At 40.4% G+C, this 12377-nt stretch overlaps 1 protein-coding gene across 4 annotated transcripts in view; it reads right to left on the minus strand.

The window, feature by feature from the left end:
• Positions 1 to 12377, minus strand: part of bcorl1 (BCL6 corepressor-like 1) — a 54311-nt gene that overhangs the window by 23000 nt on the left and 18934 nt on the right. For 3 of the 4 annotated variants that reach the window (XM_041990816.1, XM_041990815.1, XM_041990812.1), the window contains exon 2: positions 2989 to 3214. The exons of the other annotated variant lie outside the window; for it this stretch is intronic. The gene's annotated coding sequence lies outside the window, so the exon portion shown is untranslated. The remainder of the gene's footprint in view (positions 1 to 2988; positions 3215 to 12377) is intronic. 4 annotated transcript variants of the gene reach the window in all.

The raw sequence follows: 12377 nt of genomic DNA on the forward strand, positions 1-12377 counted from the left end.
TTTACCGTGTTCATTTTTTATTATTGTAAAATGTGTAAGGCACTAATGTAATCTGCAGCTATTAGAAAACCCTGATCCTGGAACTTACCGCGAACTGCCGCTAACAGAAAGCAGAGATCTTTGCAGTAAACGTCTCAGTGTGTATTATTAGCCAGTACCTTTTAAACAAACAGACATTTTGGTTGATTCTGTCCTCTTCGTCCCTCATCTTTAAGTGTGTTTTCAGTGATTTCTTCCTCACTGTTTCCCTAGTCCATAAGATCGGTTTCACATTGAAAAGACCGAACAGAAAAAATTGAGCCAGTATACTGCTATATAGCACTGAGACCGCTACAACCTTTATACATCTTTACCAAGAACATACATAAAGTAAACAACACTGGTGCTGTTCGAGTGAAATTAGTTGTTTAAAATTATTAAAAACTGTAGCGTGGAGAATTCATAATATGTTTTTACAGCTGAAGCAAATGTTTATCAAACTAGGTTTACAGTCGCTACTAGTCAGAGTTCCCTTTAAAAATTATTTTATTATTCAAATCAATATACATGTTAATGATCAAATATCAATTTATGTAAATTCCATAATACACTTAACCTTTGCTTTATCCAAAAGGCTCACAAAGTGACAGCAACCTTTGGTTCATCTCTTTTAGATCCAGCAACTCAAATATCATAAACTGCATCAAAATAATTTGGAACCTTGTGAATCAGAACTCAGTGGATTCAGGAAATATGTGGCAATAGCAGCCCAAAAAAACAGAGGCTAATAATAAATTATAATGAATATCAGAACAAAGGCAGCACCATTCTCTCTGCAGTGCGTCTTTAGTTTATTGCCATCCATTCTTTGCAGTGCTGTGTGTCAAAATCACATTTCCTGTTACTATCAAGTCAGTTCAAGTTTTAACTGGACTAATGCAAAAGAATGTTTTTAGGGAGTTGGGAAGATATATTATTCAGGTATTGGATCTTAATCTAGCTGTGATTTTCCTTTCATATGTTATGTACACAAATTAAGACAGCCGGACCAGTTCAAAACAAGGACAAGAGACTTCAACCTACTGGCAACAATCCAAACAATGCAACTGCACTATGTCTAACACAGAAGATGTTATGGGTAACTTAAATTCAAGACACTAAGAATCATCATGATCAAACAGCTTTAAGGGTAATATTAGCTTCTTGTGAGAGTAATATATACACCCTATTGGTAATGGGACATAATTACTTATAAAAACATGTCTTTAATTTATTTTAAAATATATTTTACTTTTAAAACGTTCACACTGAGATGCTGCCAGACAACACGAGAGTTGATAAAACCTGGACCAGCAGCCTGTGTTTTAAGAGGTCAATGTCAACACATCTGCAGCTTCTATTAACACACAGATAAACAATGGTTTGAAATTGATTAATATTTCTTTCATAACAGTCAACAGAACAGGGGATTTGCACTTACTCTTGCCTGATTCTACCTCCAAAGATAAACAACCACAGGATATTTAGCTCTCTTATTCCATAATCACATTTTGGCACAGTAGTTAAGCAGTACAGGTTGCTGTGCTGTAATTAGGCCACTTGTCTTACCTGAATCCTAAAAGCAGAGCAGGCCTGCTGTTTACACGGGTATCCACTGCTTAGGTTCAACAAATTTCCTACTTTTCTCAACACTTGCTTGGTGAGGAAATAACCAAGCATGTAGTGAATCTCACATCGTTGTATGACTGACAGTTTATACTGCCATGCGTGATCGCTGTCGTTCCGAACCACTCCGACTGTGCAAGACAACCATCCTGTCCGTCCATCCGGGAGAAACAACTTCGAGGCTTTGCTGTCGCGGAGCGGGTCGCTGTGTGAGCGCCTCCAACATGCCCTTCGCCATTCGCTCAGTAATGGCTGCGTGCATGCGGGCAAATCGTTGGCTAAATGTGAAATTGGGAAACTCAGAAAAAAAACGCCGACCAGTAAAAAGGGGAACGCCGTAGAGAAGCGTGTAAACAGTGTCACAAAGTCGGCAGCTGACACATCGCATTGTGTCTGAGCCGGGGTAACCCGGAGACCTCAACGACCGCGCAGGAGCTATCCCTGTAGTGACCGGCTGCTCGAGGCTTCACCTACTAGACGAGTTTGATTCACAGCTCCACAACTGATGTCTGAAGCTGTGGGATTTAAAAGAAAAAACTTGTTATGCGTGCTATAATAAATCTGTCGAGCAGGGATGTGGTATTCCGCACATGCACTATGACAACTGCGATAGCACCGATGAAGACATGTTTATTTGGAAGGCCTTTTTGTGTGTGTGTCTTCAAAAGTGGGCACACATGGTCATCTAACTGTGAGTCATATCGGAGATTATCGACCCTATTTAGGCCGCCATGCTTTACAGCGGCGCGGATGTCCCGTCTAAGTTCGAGCTTCACCTGGTCAATAATGTCGAGGTTGTGAGGACGGTGGGGGTCGAAGTCTGGTACGAATCAAAGGCAATATTCTCCCATCGTGGTATAAGTAATGGATTATTCTTCAATAAACGAAGGGAGGGTGGCAGCCGATCACGGGAACAGTCAAGAGTGATGTTCTTGTTCTCCAGGTTAATGGATGGCCCGATGTCCAAAAGACGTTTAATTTGTGTCTGAAAAATCAAATTCTGCAATTAATGTCTGAAACCGTGTCAGGGATTAGGTAGCTGATGTCACCCAGAACCGGCACGCATGGACAGCCGTTTAATGGATGTCATCTCGACACACAACTTGGCTGTCCATACATGTGACACGAGCCTACATATAATGCCACGGGATACCAGTGAAACATCACCGTAACTACTGCAGCTCCAGCAAGACACTAAACTACAGTAAAAACGCAAATATCCAGGTCAAAGTTTGGCAGAGTTTCACTCGCCCTCAATAGCGTTGTGCAATGCCCCCTTTAATGCCCCCTGCTCGCCCGTAACGCCTTTGTTATTAGTAATCGCATGGAACTGCACCGTCTTACCTTGCGCTCCGAGCTGTCGACAGCCTCAAAGCCTGCAAGCAGCGCAACAAGCTATTGTTGTCTGCAGGGAGGCTTCGGAGAGGGGGCACGGGTGTGATTTCGAAGTAGAATGAATATGGTAAGCAATTTTGGCTTGTCCTCGCGATCTTCCCTTATTGCCAGTTTTCAGTCTGCAGCAGCTGGAGATGAAAATCGCGCACCCTGGGTCCTAGCGCCGGGTAAAGCCCTACAGGTGAATAACAAACAGATATGGGGCTCAGTGGGTTTCACTCTTTAAAGGCTCGAATAAAACACAAACAATCGTCTCTCCATCGCAGCATGTCAAGCTGTCCCCTCAGGGACCCAGAGAGTTTCCCTACTTCTCACACTGAAAACATGCTGTAGAATTATTTTGAAATATGAACATTTTCAAGTTTAATTACACGGGCAGAGCATTATTTTAATAACAAAATGACACAGGGGCGCTATTAAGACCTTAAAACACTGGAGGCTTGGCCCACTACAGAAATGTTTTCATTTTCATCCAAAAGTTGCATTATTTTCCAGTTATTTTAGAATAAAATTAACAAGTTGTACAATTTATTTAAATAAGCTGGGGTTTACAATGCAATGCTTAAATGTATGTTGCTGATAGTTTAATCTTTTAAATTAAAACATTTTAAATTTCTTTTCTTGTAATGTTATGAGTGTTGCTTTTGAACACTGTCTGATTCTGGACTATTCATTTGTAACATTCTGTGGGCCAGTACAACAAAATTCTCAAACCAGGATCACCAGTGAAAGTTGAAAATATGTCTCTCATTTTTATGTAAACTAAAACAGTAGGACAAAATAAGTCAAAGTTATATGTTGATGCATGTCTCACGTATGAGTGATGGAGAATGCAGATCTTATTGTGAGGTTTAATGCAGGATGGTTTTAAACAGTGGCCTTTCTGTGTGGAGTTTGCATGTTCTCCTTGTGTCTCTGGGTACTCCGTCTTCCTCCCACAGTCCAAAGACGTTAGGTCAAAGATGTTAGGTTAAGTGGCCACTCTAAATCTCCATAGGAACAAATGTGAGCATGATTGGTTGTTTGTCTCTCTGGCTACATTCACACTGCAGGTCTTACTGCTCAAATCCAATTTTTAAATAAAAGTCCAATTTCTTTGCATGATTGTTCACATTATCATTTCAATGCAACTTTGATCATGCTGAAGTGTGAACGGTATGTGGGCCCGAAGTGACATACATGCACAGAGGATAAGACAACGTCACATAGTGCCTAATAGTTATGGATGTAATGGATGCTTTACATCTGTTTATCAATTTGGAAGTATTTGCCCACTCTGAATTATGCCCAACTGATGAATGAAAGAAGGAGACTGAGAAAAAGGAGCACACCACTGGCCTTTTGTGGAGCAGTGGCCCCTACTTTTGTACAGAGTCATGTACAAACAATGCAGCTGAGTTCATCTGTGCAGAGTCCTGCACAGGTCCAATTTTACCAACCCGCAACCCATTAGGATGATTACCAAACCTGACTCATGGATATCTTCCAGTGGAATCTGGACCTGACCCGATGATGTAGGATATGAAACGTGACCTGACCCGCATGTTTACACATTCTAAGTGTAAATACACCTCTTCTTTACTTGCATACTTTTCTTAATTCATTCATATATTTAAAGTGATGGTGTTGTTTTGTCGTCGTTTTCATTTACAATAAAAAAGGAAAAGACAACAACACATATTATGAAACAGCAAAATTATAATATTTGATTTCTGTGATGTCAAAGTCAGATAAACGCAGCATTACCGTTCATGCTGAGATTGCTGTCACACAGATCGGATACGTATCCAATCTAGGACCACAAATGAAAGTGACCTGGGTCGGATTTAAAAAAAATCGGACTTGCACCAATCAGACTTTCATTAAAAAGTCTGATATGAGTCACATATTTGGGCAAAAATGGACTGGTGACCTGTCCAGGGTGTACCATGCCTCTCGGGATAGACTCCAGCTTTCCTGTGATCCTGAGTTGGACTAAGCAGTACAGAAAATAGATCGATGGAGGAATGTAAAACTACTGATTGAAAAAGATTATTGAAAAGTGGAAATTATTTAAGACATTTGCCAGTGTTTTTTTGGAATGGGTGTCCCAGTAAGAACCCTCCAAGGTCAGATTGTATAATACTCAGAGAAACTGAAATAAACGCAAGTGTTACATCTCACACTCTACAGACCTAATTAGCATGTTAAATGTTGAAGTTCATGACAGCACACTTAAAAAAAGAACAAGTATGGTTTGTTAGGAAAGATTTCTTAGAGAAAGCTACTTCTCTCTTAAAAGAATATGGCAGAATGGCTTAGTTTCATCAAACCACAAGACTTCTGCAACAATGTCCTTTGGACAAATGCATTTGTGCAAGCGCTCTTCTGGACTGAGATGAGATATTTCTCCAAGTATCTGTTGGAGCCGCTTCTCCAGTGTGGGGATCACTGGGCCTCATTCACCAACCTTTAATATAACAAATTTGTTCTTAGAAAGCTGACACGTCGAACAAAATCAACATTTGTGTTGTTTTCTACTGTTCTGTTCTTAAACATACAATAATAAAACTACAGTAATGTTTTTGTCAGATTTTTAAATAACTTTGAGTGAAGTACAAAACGTTTTGCTATTTCAGATAAATAACAATACTGTAGATCCAAACTTTCTAATTTCCTTCAAGGGACAATTACACTATTTTTCAACCTTTTCATTCATTCAAGAACAAGTCACAGTCAAGACAGATCTAATTCAGGTCTTCTTGACACAATCAGTCCAAAAGACTGCACACATGCAAGATCCGTTTCCTCAACTAAAAGAATATCACTCCACAAATGTCCAAGTCACCAATGACTCCCAGATCCAACTGTTGAATGTGGTCTTTAGTTAGTAAAATTTACTAAAACTGTGTCTTTTTATTATTATAATTACTTTCATTAAGAAATAAAGGGTATTTCCTGGTTAATAACACCTATCAGACTCACCCAAAGGATTCGTCAGATGCACCCCTCACTCCGTAGGTGAACCTCATCTTAAAATGATGCCACAGCAGGTGGAAATTTGCTTTACAAACTTTATAAGGTACAGTGGGCTATGTGATGACATTTTCTTCTACAGTGTACTACGTCCCCCTTTAGCCATGGCACCACTACGATGTGAATCTTGACTTGCTCATGGAACCAGACTGTAGGCTGCTGTCCAAGTTCAGAAGGAATATATGTATATTTGTTTGTATATAAAGCTGTTTTTTAATGATTTTTAGCTCACCATGTGATTATTTATAATCAAGTAAACACTTTAAAATTAAGAAAATAAATCTTCATTGCACATCGTTATTACTATTTTTAGTTTTTATTCATCAGTTTGTCATTCTGTTTGTTATTTTTCCTCATCTGTTTCTCCTCTGTGTCTGTTTGCACATGGCCTAAGTCATGACCATTTTATGGTCATTTTTTGGGCGTATACCTATGCAAAGTAGGGGTTGTCTGGTCCGTCTTTTCATTCACCAATCTAAGAGGAAAGATATGAACATCTCAGCAGCCTATGAACATGTTGAACATGAATCTGACAGAGGGCTTTTGTACTCAAGTACAACTTAAGAACATATTTAAGAAGTTCCATAAGAAGATATTGGTGAATGAGGCCCACTGTCCCCAGTTCTCTGTTGACCACAGGCACTATTGTTGCCTTCACCTTCCAGGCTTCCTCCAGCTCTTCCTTGAGTCCTCAGTATTTCTCCAGTTTTTCATGTTTCCTTTTCCTAATATTGGCATAGTTAGGGATGGCTACAACCATACATAGCAGTTTTCCTCTGCTGCTTTTCCATGTGCACAATGTCCAGATGGTTGGTCTGACCTTCCTTATTTGGAAGTCCCAGAGGATCTTATCTCTCCCATTCTCATTCACCACCTCCTTCGGAGATGTTTCCCATTTTTACCTAGGTGTCTCCAGTCCATCCACTGGCAGGGAGCACTGACAGGACATGGCTGTCAATTGCCCGGATCTTGTTTTAACCATTAACCTGGCTTCTCAGGGCTTGCCTTACTCGTTACAGGTATTTGACTGTTGCTGTTTTCCTTGTGGCCATTTGCCTGTGGTATTCCAAGGTACTTGTAGTTCTCCTCAATATTCTGCTTTCTGGAAATGCAAGGCTCTCTGCATAAACTACTTTCCCTCGCTTTGTCACCATTCTGCCACATTTCTCCAGTCTGAATGACATTTGGATCAATTTGATTAGAATCAGGGTTGGTGCAGGAAAACACCTAAAACCTGCAGGACAATTGCCTTCTAAAACTGGAGTCGCCCATCCCTACCATAGCAGCTTAGATAGACTTCAATACTCAGCAAACCAAAAACAGGGTAAAGCAGGTATACAGAAATTTCTATGTTTTCTAAAAGTGTTTAAAAACTCTGTCGCTAGAAAAATGGTTATGTATACTCCAACCCCCTGTCTGTATTTTGTAATATTAGTTAAACTTTTGCAGATTTGCTGTTAAGGAGGCTGTAGACATGAGCCTGATTATGAAAAAAAATATGGATACTGAGACGCCATTTGCAAACAACTGCAGAACTTGACAGCTACTGTATATTCAATCTACAGTAAGTTGAGGCATCTAGTGGCAGACAAAAAAACATGGTGATTTGATTCCTAGCTGTCTCTTGGCTTGTCCCCTGTGTCTCTCTACACTGTCAACTGGTAAAACAACAAACTAAACTAAAAAAAAAGCAGCATGGATGCTTTTGCCTCAAACATCTTTTTAAATCCCTCCATGTACATAACCACCCAACATGAGTGAAACCCATAAGCAGTGTTGGACATCAACTATAAATTTTGTAGAAATGGCTTGATTCAGTGACAAAATCAGCATCGCTATTTGGAGTCTTAAATTACGATCAAACAAATAAAAAGACGCCAAATTGTCCTTTCCTGATGTTGTCATTGACTTCTTCATTATGGTGTTAAAATCTGGGTAATCCAAGTTCAGAGATTTGCATCAAGTTATGTGTTAGTCAGTGGTTGGTTAAAACATGTTAAAAGGCCAAGAACTGCCTACTTCTGAATTGTGAATTTAGACTGTTTACCTGTCTTTTGTCTTTTTTTTTCATTGTCATGGTCATTTATTTTTTGGACAGACAGACGGACAGGCGGATGGATAGATATTTCAAACATGTTGTGTTATTAACAATTTGTACATTTTCACATTCCATGTCTGACAAGGAGTAGCCAGAAGTATAAACTTATATAGCTCTGCCCCATTTCAACAATACTTTATAACACTCCACCTCTATCACACATCTCTATCTCAGTCTCATTAACCATGAATGAAAACCAAACACAACCAAAAACAATAGGTATGATAGATAATAAAGTCTCTGTTCTGTAAACAAAACTGCCCTTCAAAAAATATGTTATAAAAATATTAAACTAGGTAAAACTGCCAGTTAGTACCATTGTATTAAAAAAAAGAGAGGGGGAAAAAATACTGCACATCGTTGCTGTGTGTGTGTGTGAAGCTGAAATATCTCCCCTCATCACTGCTGTCAGACTGCTCTATGAGCAGTGAGTGAACTGCTCATAGAGCGACGCGATGCTGCTGCGACGCGACGCTGCTGCGACGCGATGCTGCTGCTGCCAGGACACCAGCCCACAAGTAACGCGGCCCATTGGGAATCCTACCAAACCTCTCCATTAGGGCTGCTCGATTATGGGAAAAATGATAATCATGATTATTTTGATTGAAATTGAGATCTCGATTATTTAACACAATTATAGATAAGAGGTTGGGTGGGAGGGGGGGGGGGGGGGTGACATTTTAAGTGTTTACTGTAGTAATGCAGACTAGTTTCTTTCCACCAGGTCCCCATAGCTATTGTTTGTCTCAGACCAGCAGCTATGTTCCGCTTGGTGTGATTTGGAAAAAAATAGCCTGGAGACATTTCGTTTTCACGTTGAAATCCGAGTCAATAAAATGTAGCGCAACATTTCTATACGGCTCTGGTGCGGCTTTACCACAGGTCTGTAGCGGTGGCAAAACATCGGACTGTCACCACGTCTTTCACAACACCCTCACTACACTCATCATACAGGGAAGACAGAGACAGTCCACTCAAATGGTGTTGAGATGGCAGTGATACCGTTTGTCCAAAGAGTTTCTTAAATCCCAGATTGTTCACTGTGTTAATTGAGAAAAAAGTTCTGTTTGTTTATAACGTTTGTCTCTCTGTGACTCTGGGAGCTGGTGGATTATTTAGTTGCGACTCACAAAAATTGAACATTTTTCTATTTTTTTGTGTTGCGTTGCAAGCCCCCGTGTGCACGTCTGTGTGCACGAACACAACATTTACATGCACGACTGTCGCCTGTCGCTTGGCTGGAGGAGGGCAGCGATTTTCGCTTCCTCGTGCAAGTTTACATAGAAAATGATGGAGAAGGAGCGACGCCGCCTCCCATGTGTCCAGGTGTCTGCAACTCGTTCTGAATAGTGATGTGTCGGTCACGAACGATTCGTTCAGTATGAACTAATCCTTTATATGACTCGGGAGTAACGGGTCCTCTCAGTGAGCGATTCGTTCATTTTCATGGGGTACCTCCTCTCGCCACATGGCAGGCAGCTGCATAAACTCAGTCAGTAGGTCAGGACAGGAAACAGAAATGATTCCTTCAGGACTCGCTCAGGTCCGTCCTCAGGTCCTCGTTCTTTTGTCACGTGACAGCCAGGCTGCTCAGGCATTTGTGACAGACAGCTCAGGGTGCACGGTCTCGTTCTCGGTCTCGTTCATCATTCAGGCTGTTTGGCGAGCAGTATGTTCGCTCTCGGATTGGTCTCTCTAATTCTTCTCTCTGTCACGTGACAGGCAACTCGGTCTCTGAACGGGTCTTCCTTCGTTCGTTCACAGCTCAAGCTGTATCAAGCTCAGCAGTACGTTCGCTCTCGGCTCGGTCTCTTGTTCATTTGTCACGTGATAGCTACCGAGTCACTGTTGCGCTGTTAAACAAAGGCAGGGAGGATGTAGGACACAAATCACTTTATTGTGGTGTGTATTTGCTTCCCTACGTTTTCACATGGTTTGAATTGCTTGTGGCATTACCAGTAGTTTTGTTGCCTTCAGTATTTACTGCTTGAGAATCGCAGACTTTTTTACAACGCCACCTGCTGTAAAAATGAACGACATGATTCGTTCAAGATTCGTTCACTTTACTGTTCGATAGTAAAAGACCTGGGTTAGTGAAAAGAGTCGAACTTCGCATCACTAGTTCTGAATAAAAGCGGTCGGGGCTGTGGGAGGAGTCTGCACCAAAGCGCTGCAATGACAGCTGTGCTCGATCTGAAAACAGCACAAATCGAAGGACAAAAAATAATCGGACCATTTCATTTTTATGATCGTTGAAAACCCAGATCGTCATTGCGATTAAAATTCGATTAATTGCCCAGCCCTACTCTCCATTAGTCAACATTGCTCTTGATGTGTATTTCAGCGTGAGAAATCGGAGGTTTAGCATGAGAAGCCACTCAAATGCGCAAGTCTCACGGTCAATGCGTGAGAGTTGGCAGCCCTGTAAACAATGCGGCTTCACCACAAGTGCTTCACCACAGTCTCGTGCTGCAACATGCTGCTGTCAAGTATGACACGAGAGAGATAACTCCGCAAGAAACAAAAGTGTTCAGTCGGGATACTCCATTGTGAAACCTGTTGGCATACTCAGCCTATGGTAAAGTAAGATAGAAAAAAATAAATTAATAAAAAGTAATAGCGGCCGGCAAACTCATCGCACTAATTTTTTCTTACCGTGCAGTTAATTGACTTATTGCTTATCGTGACAGGCCTAGACCCAAATACATCGTATCTATAGTGTGTGTTTTTGGATTTTACACCCAAGCAATTTAGGTTAAATGGACTCTACTCTGTTTATCTCATTAGCGTGTCATTTGAGCTGTTTTTGAACACAATTACAAAAAACTATATATTTATGCTCAAGTCACCCAAAATCCAAAAAGATATACACCACTGACCACTTCATCAGGCACACCTTTTTAACTGCCAGTAAATCTTATTGCACGCATGGCCGAGATGACTTGCTTAGGTTCACACCAAGCATCAGAATAGGTAAGAAAGGGGATTTAAATGACTTTGAATGTGACATGGTTGTTGGTGCCAGACTGACTTCTCTGAATATTTCAGAAACTGCTCATCTATTAACAAATCCGAACTGAAAAAAGTACTATTTATTACAATAAAACCACCAAACACTTTTTTTTTTACCCGTTTACTTAAATGACAGATTTATCGAAAGAAATGTAGTGCCTGTCCATTCCAACCCACTTTTAACTGCAGAGATGTTATCTTTAGATCTGTGATTACATCGGCATTATATCGATTATACTGGAAAATTCTTTAGCTTACCACTAGAGGGAGACAATCAGTGGTACGCATACCACCGTTTGAGAATATGGGTCCAGGGGATATTTTCTTGGCACACTTTGGGCCCTTTAGTAACAAATGAGAATAGTTAAACACCACAGCCTACCCGTGTACTGCTGCTGGCCATGTCCATTCCTTTATGACCACAGTGTACCCATTTTCTGATGGCTACTTTCAGCAGGATAATGAACTATGTCACAAAACCCAAATAATCTCAAATTGGTTTCATGAACATTACAATGAGTTTACTACACTCCACTGACCTCCACAGTCACCATATCCCAACCCAATAGAGCACCATTGGGATGTGGTGGGAGGGAAGAGTCTCATCGTTAATGTGCAGCTCACAAATTCACAGCAAAGGCGTCACACTATCTCATCAATATGGGTCAAAATTGATGAGGAATGTTTTCAACATCATATTGCATCTACGCCACCAAGAAAGCAAAAGCAATCCAGTACCTGCAAGGCATACCTAATAAAGTGGCCTGTGAGTATATTTAAAAGTATATGATTGTTCTTGATCACATATAGCCATTCAATATGCATTTCTCTGTAATTAAATGCAATTTATAGTTCCTATCTTGTGGCTTGTAAGTTATGCTGAATGTTATTACTATCATACTTTCACTTCACTTTTTAATTTGTCATTTCATGCCGGACAGTTTCAATAAAAAACAACCTGTCCTAACTCAAACAATTTCATGTGTAATGTAATAAAATGAACTGACTTGAGAAAAACTAAAACTATGTGGACACAATCAAAATGTGCCAGAAGTGGCACAATAATTAACACAATGTCAGACTGTCAAAATGCAAAGCTTTAAGAGTATGCCTCTGACTTGTCTAATGGTATTCTAACACAAGGTATGTTCAGTCAATGCAAATTTATCATGGAAAACTCAAAAGCAACATGACCTTCTAGAATTAATACTCT

Source organism: Melanotaenia boesemani, chromosome 7 (genome assembly GCF_017639745.1).
Source record: "Melanotaenia boesemani isolate fMelBoe1 chromosome 7, fMelBoe1.pri, whole genome shotgun sequence".
In the NCBI taxonomy this organism is placed as follows: Eukaryota; Metazoa; Chordata; class Actinopteri; order Atheriniformes; family Melanotaeniidae; genus Melanotaenia; species Melanotaenia boesemani.